Source organism: Triticum dicoccoides, chromosome 7B (assembly GCF_002162155.2).
Source record: "Triticum dicoccoides isolate Atlit2015 ecotype Zavitan chromosome 7B, WEW_v2.0, whole genome shotgun sequence".
NCBI classification, from domain to species: Eukaryota; Viridiplantae; Streptophyta; class Magnoliopsida; order Poales; family Poaceae; genus Triticum; species Triticum dicoccoides.
The window spans coordinates 7492523-7510639 of NC_041393.1; positions in this window are offsets into that span (position 1 = coordinate 7492523).

Sequence of the window (18117 nt, forward strand, 5' to 3'; positions counted from 1 at the left end):
AATTTCCTACGTTCACCAAGATCAATCTATGAGTTCATCTAGCAACGAGAGAGAGAGAGATGCATCTACATACCACTTGTAGATTGCGTGCGGAAGCGTTCAAGAGAACGGGGTTGAGGTAGTCGTTCTCGTCGTGATCCTATCACCGGAGATCCTAGCGCCGAACGGATGGCACCTCCGCGTTCAACACACGTACGGTCAGCGTGACGTCTCCTCCGTCTTGATCCAGTAAGGGGGAAGGAGAGGTTGATGAAGATCCAGCAGCACAACGGCGTGGTGGTGGATGCAGCAGGACTCCGGCAGGGCTTCGCCAAGCAACTGCGGGAGGAGGAAGAGGTGTAGCAGGGGGAGGGAGGCGCCAAGACTCAGGGTGCGGCTGCCCTCCCTCCCCCCTCCTTTATATAGGCCCCCCCCGGGGGGGCGCCGGCCCTGGAGATGGGAATCTCCCAAGGGGGCAGCGGCCAGGGGGGGTGGAGTGCCCCCCAAGGCAAGTGGTGCGCCCCCCACCCTAGGGTTTCCAACCCTAGGCGCAGGGGGGCCCAAGGGGGCGCACCATCCCACTAGGGGCTGGTTCCCCTCCCACTTCAGCCCACGGGGCCCTCCGGGATAGGTGGCCCCACCCGGTGGACCCCTGGGACCCTTCCGGTGGTCCCGGTACAATACCAGGTGACCCCGAAACTTTCCTAATGGCCGAAACAACACTTCCTATATATAATTCTTTACCTCCGGACCATTCCGGAACTCCTCGTGACGTCCGGGATCTCATCCGGGACTCCGAACAACATTCGGTTTGCTGCATACTCATATTCATACAACCCTAGTGAGGGAGTCCTGGATTAGGGGGTGTCTGGATGGCCGGACTAAGACCTTTGGCCGGACTCCCGGACTATGAAGATACAAGATTGAAGACTCCGTCCCGTGTCCGGATGGGACTTTCCTTGGCGTGGAAGGCAAGCTTGGCGATACGATATGAAGTTCTCCTCCCATTTTAACCGACTCTGTGTAACCCTGGCCCTCTCCGATGTCTATATAAACCGGAGAGTTTTAGTCCATAGGACGAACAACAATCATACCATAGGCTAGCTTCTAGGGTTTAGCCACTCCGATCTCGTGGTAGATCTACTCTTGTACTACCCATATCATCAATATTAATCAAGAAGGAGTAGGGTTTTACCTCCATCGAGAGGGCCCGAACCTGGGTAAAAACATCATGTCCCTTGTCTCCTGTTACCATCCGCCTAGACGCACAGTTCGGGACCCCCTACCCAAGATCCGCCGGTTTTGACACCGACATTGGTGCTTTCATTGAGAGTTCCTCCGTGTCGTCGCCTTTAGGCCCAATGGCTTCTTCGCTCGTCAATCGCGATGCGGTCTGGGATGAGACCTTTCTTCCCGGACAGATCTTCGTATTCGGCGGCTTCGCACTACGGGCCGACTCGTTTGGCCATCTAGAGCAGATCGAAAGCTACGCCCCTGGCCATCATGTCAGGTTTGAAAGCTTAAACTACACGGCCGACATCCGCCGGGACTTGATCTTCGACGGATTCAGGCCACGACCGGGCGCGCCGCACTGTCTCGATGGGCATGATCTAGCTCTGCCGCCGGACAACGACCAGAGCGCCGCTCAGGTGTTCACTCCGACCATTAGTTCGGAGCCGACTGCGCTAGCCAGGGACGGACGGTTGGACGCCGCCTCAGGAGCCGCAATCTCTGCGGCGATAGTGCCGACTACCAGCCAAGTCCTTTGCAAGGCCGGTAACTCCAAGGTGCCGGACTCCGTTCCGGACTCTGAATATTCTGCACCCCTTTCGATCGAACCCGATCGGGCTCCGATCAGGGAGTTCACCGCCGCAGACGTCTTTCAGCACTCGCCCTTTGGCGATATCCTAAATTCGCTAAAGTCTCTCTCTTTGTCGAAAGAACCCCGGCCGGACTACGGTCGGGGTGGTTGGGATGCGGACGACGAAGTTCGAACCCTACCCACCACCCACTTGATAGCCACTGTCGATGATCTATCCGACATGCTCGATTTAGACTCCGAAGATATCGACGGTATGGACGCCGATAAAGGAGACGATCAAGAACTAGCACCTATAGGGCGCCGGAAAGCCACCTCATCATACGATGTATGCATGGTGGACACATACAACAGAAACGATAACGAGGACCAAAAGGATGTGGCCAGGGATCGCTCCCCCGAAAAACAATCAAAGCGGTGGCGTAAGCGCAAGGCCAAGCCCCACCTCGACAAAGACCCAGCCATAAAGCAAGGTGACTCAACGGACGATGAACATGCCGTCGAGCATCCATCCAAACAGGGCGGACAATCCGAACAACCAATCCCCGGGAAAGATAATAGCCCGGACGACCTCACACCAACAAATTGCTGGAACATCAGAACCTCCACCAAAGGCTCGTCGCCGCTGCACGTAGCCTGAGAAAGCAGAAGTGGAGGCTCAAGACAGCGGAAGATGCACTCAGGATCAGATGGTGCAAAGTACTCAATACCGCACACAAGTACGGCAGTAGTGGCCACACAAAGAGCTATCCGAAGCGGAAACTACTACCGGAATTTGACGAAGAGGCCATAAAGCCCCCACAGTCAAAAAATAAGGAAGCCACAAGGTCGGATAGACGACCCTACGATCAATCTCACGCATCAAAGGACGCCACACTCAAAATGGCGCGCGATCCGTCCAAGAATTCACATCAGAAAACTGGCCCAGCCAGATCCATCTATAGGCCAAGAAAGCAAGCTCCAGTGAGTGATGCAACGCAAAAAATACCCGAACATCGCGACACGCCTAAATACAGGGGCCCGCACACCCCCTATGTTTTACCGATGAGGTGCTGGACCATGAATCCCCAGCCGGATTCAAGCCAGTGAACATAGAAGCATACGACGGAACAACAGACCCTGGAGTCTGGATCGAGGACTACATCCTCCACATACACATGGCCAGAGGAGACGACCTCCACGCCATAAAATACTTACCCCTTAAGCTCAAAGGGCCAGCCCGGCATTGGCTTAAAAGCCTTCCCGAAAACACCATGGGAAGTTGGGAAGTGCTTGAGGATGCTTTCCGAGCAAATTTTCAAGGGACCTATGTCCGGCCCCCGGATGCAGATGATCTGAGTCATATAACTCAGCAGCCCGGAGAGACAGCCCGGAAGCTCTGGAACAAATTCCTTATCAAAAAGAATCAGATAGTCGACTATCCAAACGCAGAGGCCCTAGAAGCTTTCAAACATAGCGTCCAAGATGAATGGCTCGCCAGACACCTCGGCCAAGAAAAGCCGCGAACAATGGCCGTGTTAACAAGCCTCATGACCCGCTTCTGTGCAGGAGAGGATAGCTGGTGGCAAGAAGCAGCACCAGCGACCCGAATACGTTCGAACCCAGAGATGGGAATGGGAAGCCGCGCCGTAACAAAGAACCGCGCCGGATAAAGGACAATAGCCCGATGAGCACGACAGTAAACGCCGGATTCAAAAGCTCTCGGCAAAATCAGAAAAAGCCGCCCCCCGAAGATGATAGGGACGAGCTATCCAACCTAAACAAAATTTTGGACAAAATATCTCAAATCCACAACACTCCGGGGAGACCTGCAAACCATACCCACAGAGATTGTTGGGTCTTTAAGCAGTCCGGCAAGCTCAACGCCGAACACAAGGGGCTCAACACACCTAGCAAAGATGACAATGCACCCCACGAGCAGAACACCGGAGAACAAAAGAAGTTCCCAGAAGAAGTCAAGACAGTAAATCTACTTCATGTGACAAAAGGAAAGAGCAGAACGGCACCTACAAAGACATGCGCCGTACAGCCAGCCCCGGAGGAGCAACCCCACTGGTTGTTACAACCAATCACCTTCGATCATCAGGATTACTCCAGAGAAGACCAGAACGCAGGCTGGACTGCCTTGGTCGTAAATCCAATTATAAGCGGACTCCAATTTACAAACGCCCTTATGGACAGAGGCAGCGACTTGAACCTGTTATATCAGGACACAGTCCGCAAACTCGGGGTATACCCAGTTGCAATCCACCTCGGCAACACTTCCTTTCAAGGAGTAACGCCAGGTTTGGATACCCCAAGTCTGGGTTCCCTTACATTAGAAGTCACGTTCGGATCACCCGACAACTTCCGAAGCGAAAAGCTAACATTCCACATCGCCCCATTCGTAAGTCGCTATCAAGCGCTACTGGGACGCGAAGCTTTCGCCTGCTTTAACGCAATAGCGCACTACGCATCCCTTACACTCAAAATGCCCGGCCCAAAGGGCATCATTTTATTACAAGGGAACATAAATTGACCCCAAAGTACGGGCAGGGGTGCGGCTGCCTAGACAGCCGCCCACAAATCCAGCCCTACTATCCCGGACACGGTTCGACGAGTCCGGCGTCAACATGCTTAATAGCCGCATACCCTCGTGCAAGGGGCTCCGTGTGCTCACGCCCGGAGACAATACGGCCCAACTCTTGCTCCAACTATATTTTATTTATTTCGATATAGATTTCTCGCACGCTTATTTTTTACTAAGTTCCTCTCTTTCGCAGACGAATATCGTGGTACGCCCATCCAGGATACGGCACAACAGAGACACAGGCGCAGACGTGCAGCAGGGACCCGTTTCAAGGATTCTTTTTAGATTAAGACCCTGCGTAAACCTTTTTTACTGTCTCTTGTTAATAGCATCCCCCAGTTTTCTCTATAGCCGAGGAGGAGGCTGGCGTCTTGGCATGTGGCCTCGCTAGAATTTTTGCATGTACCTGGACACTAGGGGCTTTTTTTACCAAGGGCTCTATTTCGGCCCGTCTTCATAAAGACCGAATACTTTAGGGAGTGTTCGGCGTCGCGAGTTTGGCCCTATATGCATCAGCTCCGAATCATGTCTTTGGTCAAATGTTGGGTTTGCCCGGCTCCTGTGTTTTGCTGCCTTACGTTCTGTTATATCGGCTAACACAGCACCAGGAGAACTACTGCGATTGTGCCCCGTTTCGGCCAGGTGAGCACCTCAGTAGAGAAAACCGAAAACTGACTGTCATGATATAGCGAGAGACTGGTCAACCACTCGATGACTTTCAGAATCTTTCGGATGCCCCCGCATTAACGAAGGGCCGCTTCCCGGTCAGGCACACTCGCGCCCCGAATTCGGGCGAGCGTGGTGCCCCTAGGGGCTATTCAGTAGCCCCACTGTCAAACTCCTATGGCTAAGTGAAAGTGATAAAGCATTATAGTCCGGTTGCCTAGTTCGCCGCGCCATCACCTCCTTTGTAGGACCAAGACGTTGGATTAAGTGTGAAAAGGCGCTTTTTTGCGAACACCCCCGCATTCTATGCGTGGGGGATGAAGCCAACGACTGCCATCTTTCAGGTTATATACACATATATACATTAAACGGCCGCACAGGAGGCATTATGATTCTTGCAAGCACAAGTATAAAAAGCTTTTTTCATAAAAACAAAATTCGTTTTACAAATAGTATCATCTATTCAATCATAACATCCTTCGAGCACTGTGACTCTATTATACGAGCGCCAGTAAGAACTTCCTCAAAATAGTGCTTGGCAGGTACTCGGCTTTCGTCCGAATCCTGGGATGCAACAATACTGGCCTTCATATCTGCCCAGTATGTTTTCACACGGGCAAGAGCCATCTATGTGCCATCTATGCACGCCGACCTCTTCATCGCATCAGCATGCGGTACCGAACCAAGGAACTGCTGCACCAGGCCAAAATAACTCTTCGGCTCCGGCTTCTCCGGCCACAGACGACTCGCAACATACCTCATGGCGAGTCCGGATAATCTGTTCAGCTCTGCCCAGGCGGCTAAACGGTCAGACACTGACAATGGGCATTCTGGATTGTGGTACTGCGACCAAAAAAGCTCTTCCAACTCATGGTCACCTCGGCTGCGGAAGTGTTCGGTCGCGTCCGCCGCACTTGCGGCCAAATCCAGATAAGCGTTTTCCGCACTCCATTGCCGGTCTAATGGAACATACTTGGGGTCTCTGAACTTCATCTACAGCATATAAGGCTTTCCAGCCGTGATATCTCCGGCCTCACGCAGCTCCTCTTTCATCGCTCTCATGGCAGAGCGAGTATCATTGGCTTCGGCAGTGATCTTTTCAAGGTCCTTCTGAGCCGCCTTACCTGATCGTTCAAAAAATTTACAGCGGTCGGTAGCATCCTTCAATTTTTTGGCCATCTCGGCTATTTCCTTCTTGCTCTGGCAGTAAGCAGCCTGTTCGGCTCTTAGCTCTTCAGCCGCTTTAACGGCAGCCACATCACTTTTCCTTGCTCGCTCCTTGGCTCGGGCAAGTTCCGCCCGAAGGTTCTCCACGGCAGCAACACCATCTACATAAAATATATATATAAGGCCCGAGCATCAAGCTCCTATTACCGGGTGTCTTTTGAACATACCTTGAGCCTCGTCTAGCCGCTTATTTACAAGCGCGATGTCGGCATCTGCTACGTCAAGTTGCCGCTTCAGTTCGGCAGATTCATCAGTCCGGCTAGCCACCGAACACCTCACCACCTTCATAGAATAGGCGACATATTATACCTGGGGTTATGATCCTCTGTGCCCTGTCACTCGTGACGACACACAAAGTCTCAGGGGCTACTATTTATATAGGGCACATTCAATATGCGGCTCTACCAAAAGGTACACCTTTTTACATACCTCAAAGCCTGTTAGTAAACTTCTGGCAGCCTCGTACAATCCACTTTCCGCGGATGAAATCCTTCCAATCACCGTATCCATCAACGTACGGTGTTCTTCTGAGATGGACGCCCTACCAAGCAGATCCTTCAGCCCCTCCGCCGGCGTGCAAGAGGGTGCCGGACTAGTCTGACGACCTTTTCCAGGGTCCGGACTTGAAAAAACCCTCTGGGACGATACCTCGGGGTCGCCATCCTCGTGAGACGGTGGAACAAGGGGAGGCATTTCGCTCTCTATCATCTCTGGACGAAGATCCCCTGAATATGAGCTCTGCTGAGAAGGGTTGAGATCCGAATTGCAAAGTAATGTTTCGGTTATTTTCCTCAGGAATAAAACGTGAGTGTGTGTCATTATGGAACCCCTCCCTTCACTTATGCCTCGGGGGAGAGAGGGTCCCCTTTAGGGGGCGATTCGGCTGGGGCGTTCTCCGGTGCCGAACCCTCTAACGAAGATTTCTTTCCCCGTTTTGAGGTTATCACCTCCGGGTCTTCAGAGGCAGTCCTTTTCTTTCCCTGATCGGGAGAATTTTCGATTCTTCCCTTCCTAACAGCCTCCTTCGGGGAGGCGGTAGCTCCTTGGGTCCCCTCTTCGCCTTTCGCCAACGGTGCAACCTCCAGCATCCTGGTCAGCATGGGATTCGACACGGTCTCAGGCAGGGGGGCTGGACACCTGATAAGCTTTGCCTTCACCATCCACTCCTGTTCGAAGGACAACTCTACTAAAGGGTAGATTTGATAAAAATATGGATGGTGTATCCAAATACAGGGCTACTTACTTTAGCATCCGGGCGATTGCAGCTCAGACCTGCGTCCTCGGACAAATCCGGACACCTTGCTTGTGATCCCAAGAACAATTTGTACATCTCCATGGGTGTCATTCCCATGAAATGTTGTAGGACTCGTGGTCCCTCCGGATTGAACTCCCACAGGCAGAGAGGTCGACGTTTGCAGGGCAGTGTGCGGCGAATCACCATGACTTGTGCCATTACGGTCAAATTGATATCTTTTTCTAGAAGATCTTGAATGCGGCCCTGCAGCAAGGGCACGTCTTTGGGCGGCCCCCAGATAAGTCCTTCGTTAACCCATGACGCCAGCCGTGGTGGGGGACCCGAGCAAAAAGTAGGTGGTGCCACCCATGTGGTACCCCTAGGGGCTCTGATGTAAAACCAGTCTCGTTGCCACAAGCCGAGCTCCTCTTGAAAAGAGCCTTCTGGCCATGGAGCGTCGTCCATCTTGCTTATTATAGCCCCTCCGCAGTCAGCGTGCTGCCCCTCGATCATTTTCGATTCCACTTTGAAAGTTTTTAGCCACAATCCGAAGTGAGGGGTGATATGGAGGAAGGCCTCGCACATGACAATGAATGATGAGATCTGGAGGGTGGACTCCGGAGCTAGATCATGGAACTCCAGCCCGTAGTAATACATAAGCCCCTTCACAAAGGGATCGATCGGGAAGCCTAGCCCCCGAAGGAAGTGAGATGCGAACACCACGCTTTCACCGGGCTGGGAAGCGGGAACCACTTGCCCTTGAGTAGGCAGTCTATGCGAGATTTCGTTGGTTAGATACCTGGCATCTCTTAGCTTTCGCACATCTTCTTCCGTAATGGAGGAAGGCGTCCACCAGCCTTGTAGGTCGGAGCCGGACATCTTCGAAGGTCCGAAGCGCCTAAGACTAGATCTTTGGGTGTTGGAACTCGAAGCGAGGGGCGGATTTGATTGGTTTGAGAAGAAGGGAGCCGGGCCTTGGTTCCTTTATAAAGGAGGTGAATACCAAGAACCCTCCCTATAACCGTTTGAGACTCGCTTTCAATTAGGGAGTCATACCCAAGTCACGGTTGGGTTACCCACACCCGTATTGATGAGAATCCCGGAATAAGGGGACACGATCTCTGCTTCGACAAGACGTGCCAAGGAAACCGCCTTGCTAAACGCGCTAAGATGGAACAATAAAATGAATAAAAGCCTGGCCGTGGCATGATGTCACACCGCGGAATACGTCAGCAGATCCGATTGATACAAATATTATTCTCTCTACGATGGAATGTGGAACTTATTTTGCAGAGCCGGGCACTACCCTGGTGTTCAACATCTTCTATGGAATATTCGGAGGAGGAACCCGCCTTGCAATGTCGAAGATAGCTTGCGTGCCGGACTCGTCGTCATTGAAGCCTGGTTCAGGGGCTACTGAGGGAGTCCTGGATTAGGGGGTGTCCGGATGGCCGGACTAAGACGTTTGGCTGGACTCCCGGACTATGAAGATACAAGATTGAAGACTCCGTCCCGTGTCCGGATGGGACTTTCCTTGGCATGGAAGGCAAGCTTGGCGATACGATATGAAGATCTCCTCCCATTGTAACCGACTCTGTGTAACCCTCGCCCTCTCCGGTGTCTATATAAACCGGAGAGTTTTAGTCCGTAGGACGAACAACAATCATACCATAGGCTAGCTACTAGGGTTTAGCCACTCTGATCTCGTGGTAGATCTACTCTTGTACTACCCATATCATCAATATTAATCAAGCAGGAGTAGGGTTTTACCTCCATCGAGAGGGCCCGAACCTGGGTAAAAACATCGTGTCCCTTGTCTCCTGTTACCATCCGCCTAGACGCATAGTTCGGGACCCCCTACCCGAGATCCGCCGGTTTTGACACCGGCACCTAGCGTTAACAAACCTTAAGTGTGTAGACCCTACGGGTTCGGGAGACATGCAGACATGACCGAGACGGCTCTCCGGTCAATAACCAATAACGGGATCTGGATACCCATGTTGGCTCCCACATACTCCTCGATGATCTCATCGGATGAACCACGATGTCGAGGATTCAAGCAACCCCGTATACTATTCCCTTTGTCAGACGGTATGTTACTTGCCCGAGATTCGATCGTCGGTAACCTAATACCTCGTTCAATCTCGTTGCCGGCAAGTCACTTTACTCGTACCGTAATGCATGATCCCGTGACCAGACACTTGGTCACTTTGAGCTCATTATGATGATGCACTACCGAGTGGGCCCAGTGATACCTCTCCGTAATACGGAGTGACAAATCCCAGTCTCGATCCGTGTCAACCCAACAGACACTTTCGGAGATACCTGTAGTGCACCTTTATAGTCACCCAGTTATGTTGTGATGTTTGGTACACCCAAAGCACTTCTACGGTATCCGGGAGTTACACGATCTCATGGTCTAAGGAAGAGATACTTGACATTGGAAAAGCTCTAGCAAAACGAACTACACGATCTTGTGCTATGATTAGGATTGGGTCTTGTCCATCACATCATTCTCCTAATGATGTGATCCCGTTATCAACGACATCCAATGTCCATAGTCAGGAAACCATGACTATCTGTTGATCAACGAGCTAGTCAACTAGAGGCTCACTAGGGACATGTTGTGGTCTAAGTATTCACACGTGTATTATGATTTCCGGATAATACAATTATAGCATGAATAAAATACAACTATCATGAACAAAGAATATAATAATAATCCTTTTATTATTGCCTCTAGGGCATATTTCCAACATAGAGGAGAAGAAGAAAAAATAGAAAAAAAATTCTATTTTTTCTTCTTGTCCTCTATTCCTTTCTTCTTCTTCTTCCTTCTTCCTTTCTTCCTCTTTTCTTCCTTTTCCTTAATTATTTTCCTTTCTCGAGGGAGAAGAAGAAAAAGAAGAGGAGAAGAAGTAAGAAAGGAATAGAGAAGAAATAAATAAGAAGAACAAAAAAGAAGAAAAGGAAGAGGAGAAGAAGAAAGGAATAGAGGAGAAGAAGAAAAAATAGAATTTTTTTTCTATTTTTTCTTCTTCTCCTCTATTCCTTTCTTCTTCTCCTCTTTTTTTCTTCTTTTTTTCTTTGATCTTCTCCTCTATTCCTTTCTTCTTCTCCTCTTTTTATTTCTTCTTCGTTTTCTTATGTTTTATCGGGTCTGTCGTCGTCAGGCTGCTCGCCTTCGCCCTCGGCCCTCTCGACATGAGGGGCGATCGATATATATACCCCCTCTCGACCATGACAACCTATACAACGGCAGCACCCCCCTCGGCCCTCTCGCTCGACCAAAACTCTCGAGGCCACCTAAATTTACCAAGTTAAAAGAGCGTTGTCGTCGAGGCCACCCCAAACCCTTGAAGCGTTGTGTCGAGGCGATCCCAAACCCTAGAGAAGCAGCGTCGAGGCCACTAACATGATTCCTTATTGTGATTAGCTATCTAGTTCTACGTTTGCCACTAATATATATCCATCTGTACCATGTTTGAATAATAGTTGACATGTTGTAAATATTTGCAGAGACTATGGAGCACTACCGAGACGAAGCAACAGAAGCGATGTTGGGGGAGATAATCGCAGAAGGAACTGATGTCATTGCGTCATTTTTCACCGACGTCGTTGGTCAGGAAGGACTGGGTGAAGAAGAGGGCTATGTTCATGATGGCTCCAACCCATTAATGCCGGTACAAGAAGAGGGCTATGTTCATGATGGCTCCGGTGATGACCCAATGGAGGTACACGAAGGAGACCGTGCTGACTGCTCCGGTGACCGAACCGAGTCTGGCCAGGTATATATATATTAGTTATGCACGTGCTGACTAGTTAATTGATGCATTCATTATTTTGGTATATGTACACATATTAATTACTCTCGTCTTTCTTCCTTTTAATTTCTAGCCCTCCGGATCAAGCACAACTTCGTTAAGGAGACGAGGCACGAAGAAAAAGTTGAGCTCGGATGAAAGGTTTGAGGTCATAGAAATCGCGCCTGACGGCGAACCGATTGAACCCATCGGGACAAAGAACACATTTTCTGCTCAGTGCGGGGTTCTTGTTAGGGACAAGATCCCGATCAGCATCCAGCAATGGTATAAGCCTAAGGACGACCCTGAGGTGTCTTATGTCAATGATATGCAGAAAGAAGATCTTTGGACTCAGCTGAAGGCAAATTTCACCCTACCGCCAGAGGAGGATCCGGAGAAGCCAGTTAAAGAGCAATTAATCAAGTCTTGTGCTCTTAAGAAGATGGCAACCCTATTCAGGAGGTGGAGGAAAGAGTTGAACCATTTTGTCGAAAAAAAGACACCAGAATTCATCGGCAAATATGAGAAGATCAAAGATCACTGGCCCGCATTTTTGACCCACAAGACATCGGAAAAGAGTAAGAAGATGTCGGCGACGAACAAGCAAAATGCTGCGAAGAAGAAGCTTCACCATCGCACGGGGTCAGGTGGCTACCTCAAAGCCCGGCCTAAGTGGTTCAAGGAGGAGAATGATCTGCTTGAAAAAGGGATCGAGCCAGAGACAATGAGATGGCCAGACCGTTGCCGGACTTGGTTCTTCGAGGCTGGCGGAACCTTGGACCCTGTATCAGGGATGTGCCATTGGACGGACGAGCAACTGGAAATACCAGTCAAGAACCTTCGACACTATATCAATGCAGCGCAGAAAGGGACGTTCGTACTAGACAGGGAGAAGGACGAGCTCACCATGGCCCTCGAGAATCCTGAGCACCCTGGACGTACATGAGGCACACCAGGCTCCATTCCGTGGAAGGTTGGTTTTCCGGACGCAGGGGGTTACAAAACCCACGAGAGGAGGAAGAAACCGGAGCAGGGCCAACTGCAGGCGCTGCACGAAAGGGTAATGGGGCTAGAGGAACGAGAAGAGGAACGAGAAGCAGCAGATCGCAGCAAACGACCTGCTGAAGCTTCCCCCTAAGCTACCCCGCCATCTCAGCGGAGAAGCAGCGTGGCTTCCACCGAGCTGCTTCAGCCGGAGCATGTCTTGACGGCTCCTGCCAGCTATCCCGTGGATGCTATCACGGAGTCTCAACATTGCCACATTATGGCGCGATGGATGAATTTGAAGGTCAAGGCGGCTGTTGGCTCTGTTTATCCTACTGGATCCGGAGCAACTTATCACTGCCGGCCGATTCCAGAAGGATATGCTAAGGTGATGGTGGATGAAATAACGGAGAGATTTGAGGACCTCCTGCTTGACCACCCTACCGATGAAGGGGAGACTAGGCTGGGTTCTGCTCTGAAGACTCCATGCCTATGGCGGAAGGAGCTCATCAACCTTCCGAACTGGGCGCCTCCGCCTCCTCCTCCTCCTCCGGCGAGTCAGGGCACTCCGCCTCCTCCACCGCCTCCTCCTCCGGCAAGTGACGATCAGGGCACGCGTGGCGGCACTCCGCCTCCTTCTCCGGCGCGTGGCGGCACTCCGCCTCCTTCTCCACCTGCACCGGCGCTCCCGAGCAGCCAGCAGCCTCCTCCTTCTCCGCCTCGCCAGCAAGGGCGGAAGAGACCCGCCGCCGCCCCGGTTGCTCCGGCGTGTCGTACTCCTTCTCCTCCGCCTCGTAAGCAAGCACGAAAGAAGACAGACGCTGCAACCGCTCCATCTGCTCCGGCGTCTAGCAGCACAACCATAGGCAGGAGGCAATACAGTTACGGTCCATCTCTCAAGCCTCTAGAGAAGTTACCGTACGAGAGGACCGAGGAGGAAAACGATACGATTGTGCGGACCCACGTGAAGGAGTTCTTTGAAGGGGTGAAAGCAAAGAGACATCCACCTCCGGAGGAGAAGGTAGATCCGGTGAAATCAAAGCACACTATCGATGCCCTGAGGAAACCACCAAAGTCTCCGCGGAGAACCAACTATCAGCGCATTACTGAACAGACATATCTCCAAGCCCAGCGGTCAGGAACTACTGTCAGTGATAAAAGGTTAAAAGAACGAGCAAAGGGGAAAAAATTGCCCAGCTCGGCGAACAAGCACATCAATCGTGCCCCCCGCTCAATGTGTCTAATGCTCCGGGGACGGTGTCTGGTTATGGCAATCTTGCAGATTAGCTGCCTGACGATCAACTTCCTGATTTCTTGGAGGTGGACGAACACAGATACGAGTACGGGAAGCCTCTCGTCAAAGATGAAAAATCTCTTACAACAATGATGCGAAGATTCCATAATTGGTACATGGAAACCTGCAGAGAGTCTAGGGGTACGAATGCTTTGTATCTGAATATTAAAGAGGAGCACAACCTCGTTGCAACTGATCTGTTGACTGTTCCATTTGATGAGTTCTTCTCGTTCTTCAATCAAAAGGCCCTCGATAAACTAATGGTCTTTTGCTCTGTCTGTAAGTACTATTTCTGTCATTAAGTCTCTATATATAGCTCGGCTCTTTCATTGCATGTATTTATAATTAATTATCCTCAATATATTATGCAGATTGAAGATCGTCGAGTGCAAAAAACAAGAAATTTATGATATCGGGTTCATTAACACAAATGTCATAGATGGATTTCTGGTTAAAAAGGACGTCAAAGAGGCCGAGGACAACTTGCTACGATCGTTGATCAAAAATCAAAATAAAGATACCATACTCTTTCCTTATAATGGCAAGTGAGTGTTACTGTCGTGTGCATATTCGGTTTCCCTTATTACTCGAGCGAGGTTATAGTAGTGTAATTGATGAGTTATGCATGCATGCGCAGGTACCACTATGTTCTTCTGGAGGTTAAGCTTGAGCGGGGACTAGTAAGCGTCTTAGACTCGAGACGGAAAGAACCCGAAACCTATGCGGACATGACTGAATTGCTCAACAAGTAAGTTCAATCGATCATTATCGCACCATATCGGCAACTTTTTGTTCATTTCCTGATATCTCAAGTAATAATAATTATTTTCTTTGTCTTGCAGGGTTTGGAAACAGTTCACCGCAGAAGCTCCGGGACTGTCGAAGGAGCTGCGATATACATACCCGAAAGTAAGTACTACTGACTAGCTAGTTGCGCGCATCTCCCGTTGATTCTATAGCTATACTTTCATCAATGCCATTTATAATGCTTCATTATCAGTTTGATTGACCTCTATTTCTCGTAAAGTGCTTGTGGCAGAAACAAGGGAATGATTTCTGTGGATACTACGTGTGCGAGTTCATCCACAACGCGACTTTGAAAAACAAGCGGGGCTACTCTAGAAGACAATATGAAGTGCGTAAGCAATAATATTCACAATTTCATTTTATTACACCATCATTTCTGTTGAGTTTCATTCATATATATGTATTAATTAACCCCCTTCTTCAAATTAGACGTGGCAGATGCGGAATGAACTCCTAGAACCAGATCGCATGAAAGCAATTCAAGAGGAATTGGCGGGATTGTTTCTTGACCACATCATCATTAAAGCCGGAGAATACCACGTGGAAGTTGATTTCAAATGCTAGGGGATTGTAATTAAGAGATCTTATACATATTGTACATGTATGTAGCCAGCAGCGTCGGATACATGATACGAAAACTTGTTGTTCGACCAATCTCTCGGAGAAGGAGAGGTCGATCGATCACTTCTCTCGGTATGCATGACGAACTTCTGTACTCAATGGTTCTCTCGATCACTTATGTATATATAGTACGTAGCGTCGACCAAGCACGGACATAAGAGAGGACACTTCTCTCTATTAATTAGCTAGCTAACACAATATATGAAACACCTAAATTAACCCCCAACCCCCCTCCTTTCAAAAAAAAACCCCCAGCCACTGGAATGCTGACGCGTGGATGGCTTTTGGTCTCGGTTGGTGCCACCAACCGGGACCAAAGGCCCCGTACTGGGCTCGGCGCACAGGGCCACGTGGAGGCACATTGGTCCCGGATCGTGTTTGAACCGGGACTAATGGGTGGAGGTATTAGTAACGACCCATTAGTCCCGGTTCAGGCCCTTACGAACCGGGACTATTAGGTGTTTTTCTATCAGTGTAAAGGGCAAAGTTCATGAATATTAGTAAAATTAAACATGCACCATGAACAAATTGGTCAATAGTGTATACAGTTTTGATTTATTTATGGTGGTCACATCTCCAGGAAAGATACAAAACTTAGCAATATGTCCCAAACTACAATCAAGTCAAGGCGCAAGTTCGCTGTAAGCTCACATATTATTTTTCAGGTTTCGCACATTGCTTATATATCATCAAAGTTCATGGTCCTTTGATAAAGGTAGACCGCTATGATCAGTATACAAGGTCATAATTGTTTTTGGCAGCTTAGTTTTACAGGTGACATAGTTTAATTACCTGATATTATTTTTTCTTAATTTATCTTTTGGGGATAATAGATTCTTATGCATTCCTTCAAGTGGTCTGATCAAATGATAATCAATTAGACGATCCTGCAAAAAAAGATAATCAATTAGACGAATGTTCACTAACCGCACAACCCTAAAAGAATTCACTTATACTTTATGGAAGGTAGGGAGTAATTAACCATAGAACTTCATCCTTTTTTGCAGGGGAATTTAGGATATTTATTCCATAATCACATGATTACAGTCGGAAGCGACAAGTTCCACATCACAAGTAGGACGTTGATTAAGCCAGCACATAGTGCTAGCCCGGCTACGCCAAAAGTTTGCTAAATAATTTGTAACCCTATTTTGTTCACGAGTAATCTTAAGAGGAGTAAACACCCAATCTTCCATCAAGAGTTTGATCTCAGAAATCAAATGGACACATGCTGACTTGTCCAAAGTGTTGGAAATATGAGCAATTTATTGAATGATTTTATTAACAGAAATACTAGATAAAGTATGACTAGTATGGCAGTGATAAAATAAGTCATGCGATTTATATAAGAGAAGGTAAACAACATCTTCATATATGAACTGTAACTAAACACATTTAGAGCAGACAGTAAAGCAAGTTGCATATATGAAATAGAGTCTAACATATGTAGGGCAAACACTAAAACAAGGAACTGTAGCAGGACCTCTAATAGATAGAGGAAGAACACGTACGGGACAGCAGCAGCAGAAGCGCTGAACTCGGGGTCGGTGTCCTCGCCAGCCATGTCGTCGAGGAGGTTGTCGACGTCGGGGAAGAAGTCGTCGTTGGGGAAGTAGTCGTCGGAGTCTGGGGCGTCCGTGGCGAAGAAGTCAGTAGTCGCGCGAAGCGCTCTCCAAAAACCTTATCACCCTTCTCCCATACAGGACTCAAAAGGTGCGGTTTCGGAGGCCTACTTTCCCGACCTGCAGTGCAGCCGCAAGTCGGGATGGGGATGATCGTAGCAGCAGTTCAGTGCTCAGGAACTTTGTGGCGAGAGGAAGAGGATCTTCTGGTGTGTCTCTCTGGAGAGGAGCGACCTCTCTTATATAGGCATAGGAGAAGGAGGCGAACAGGCTGCGACGGGAGGTGAAGCAATAGAGGGAGACGAAGCGAGCAGACTTCAGCCGAAGAGGCGAGCCGTTCGGATTCAGTGTCCACTACAGAAAAACGTTTTAGCTCCCGCGTGACCTTTCGTAGACCCGTCGCGCGTGGCAAAAATTTAGACATCGGCTCGTTCCCGCAACCCGCGTTGTGGCGAGGCGGGCGGCGGAGGAGCGCGCGTGGATGTCCCTCTTGTTCTCATGCTCATACAAGTGGGGAAAAAACCTATCTTATAAAGAGGTCCAACTCCCTCTAAACTAGTAATGTGGGACTAAACATTAGTTCCACCTCTTGCCTTGCACGAATGGACTACGTGGGCCTCTAGAATTTATTAGGAATTTCCGAAAGTGCTATTGGGCTAGACTCAAAATAGACAAAATTCCAGCACAAAGGTCCGTCTATAATCGCAGAAAAAGCATTGGAGCAGTCAGACTGGATTAAAATTGGCAGGAGAGTCCGATGTATCACCAAGTCAATTCCTTCCTTGATTGGATCTAACTCGGACTCCAGAGCATCCAGGGGCGGAGCCAGGATTTGACGATAGGGGGGGCGAAGAAGACACAGAACAAAATCGATAATTCTATATGGCAATTCTAGAGTTGTAAATTTTACTCGTGTTAGAATACTTGATCGGTAGTTTGTGTATCAGCTATGTTGTTCTAAGGGTGAAATTTAAAACTCAGATGATAAAATCAGCGCAAACCTAATTTACAGTTCCTATTATTGACAATAAAACAAAAAAATGCTACCTGTAACTAATTTCATCTCAAACAAAAAAGTTTCTACTCTTTTGGAGCCAGATGCGGATCAGTTCATCGGTTTTATTCTACAATATAAATCAACGAAGGAATCAAAGGAGACTCACCGCAGGATTATTCTACCGTTGGCACCGTTGTGGATCAGTTGTACAGATGCCATCATCGAACTTTCAGGCGGAGCCAGCGCGTGATTCGTATTTTTATTGTTTTCCCTAGCGTGGGCTGACCAACAAGTACATATGGGTTTCAACTAGGAAAGCTCCCCTAGCGTAGGCTGATGGCTGACCAACAAGAACATATGGGCTTCAACTAGGAAAGCTCCTGGGCTTTAAGACTTGAGCGCGCTGTTAGGGGGGGCCTAATTAGCGCTAAATCTGTTTGACCTAGCCTAATTTACTTGTCATAGATCGCGGTACTTTCAACACGACGCGGCCGT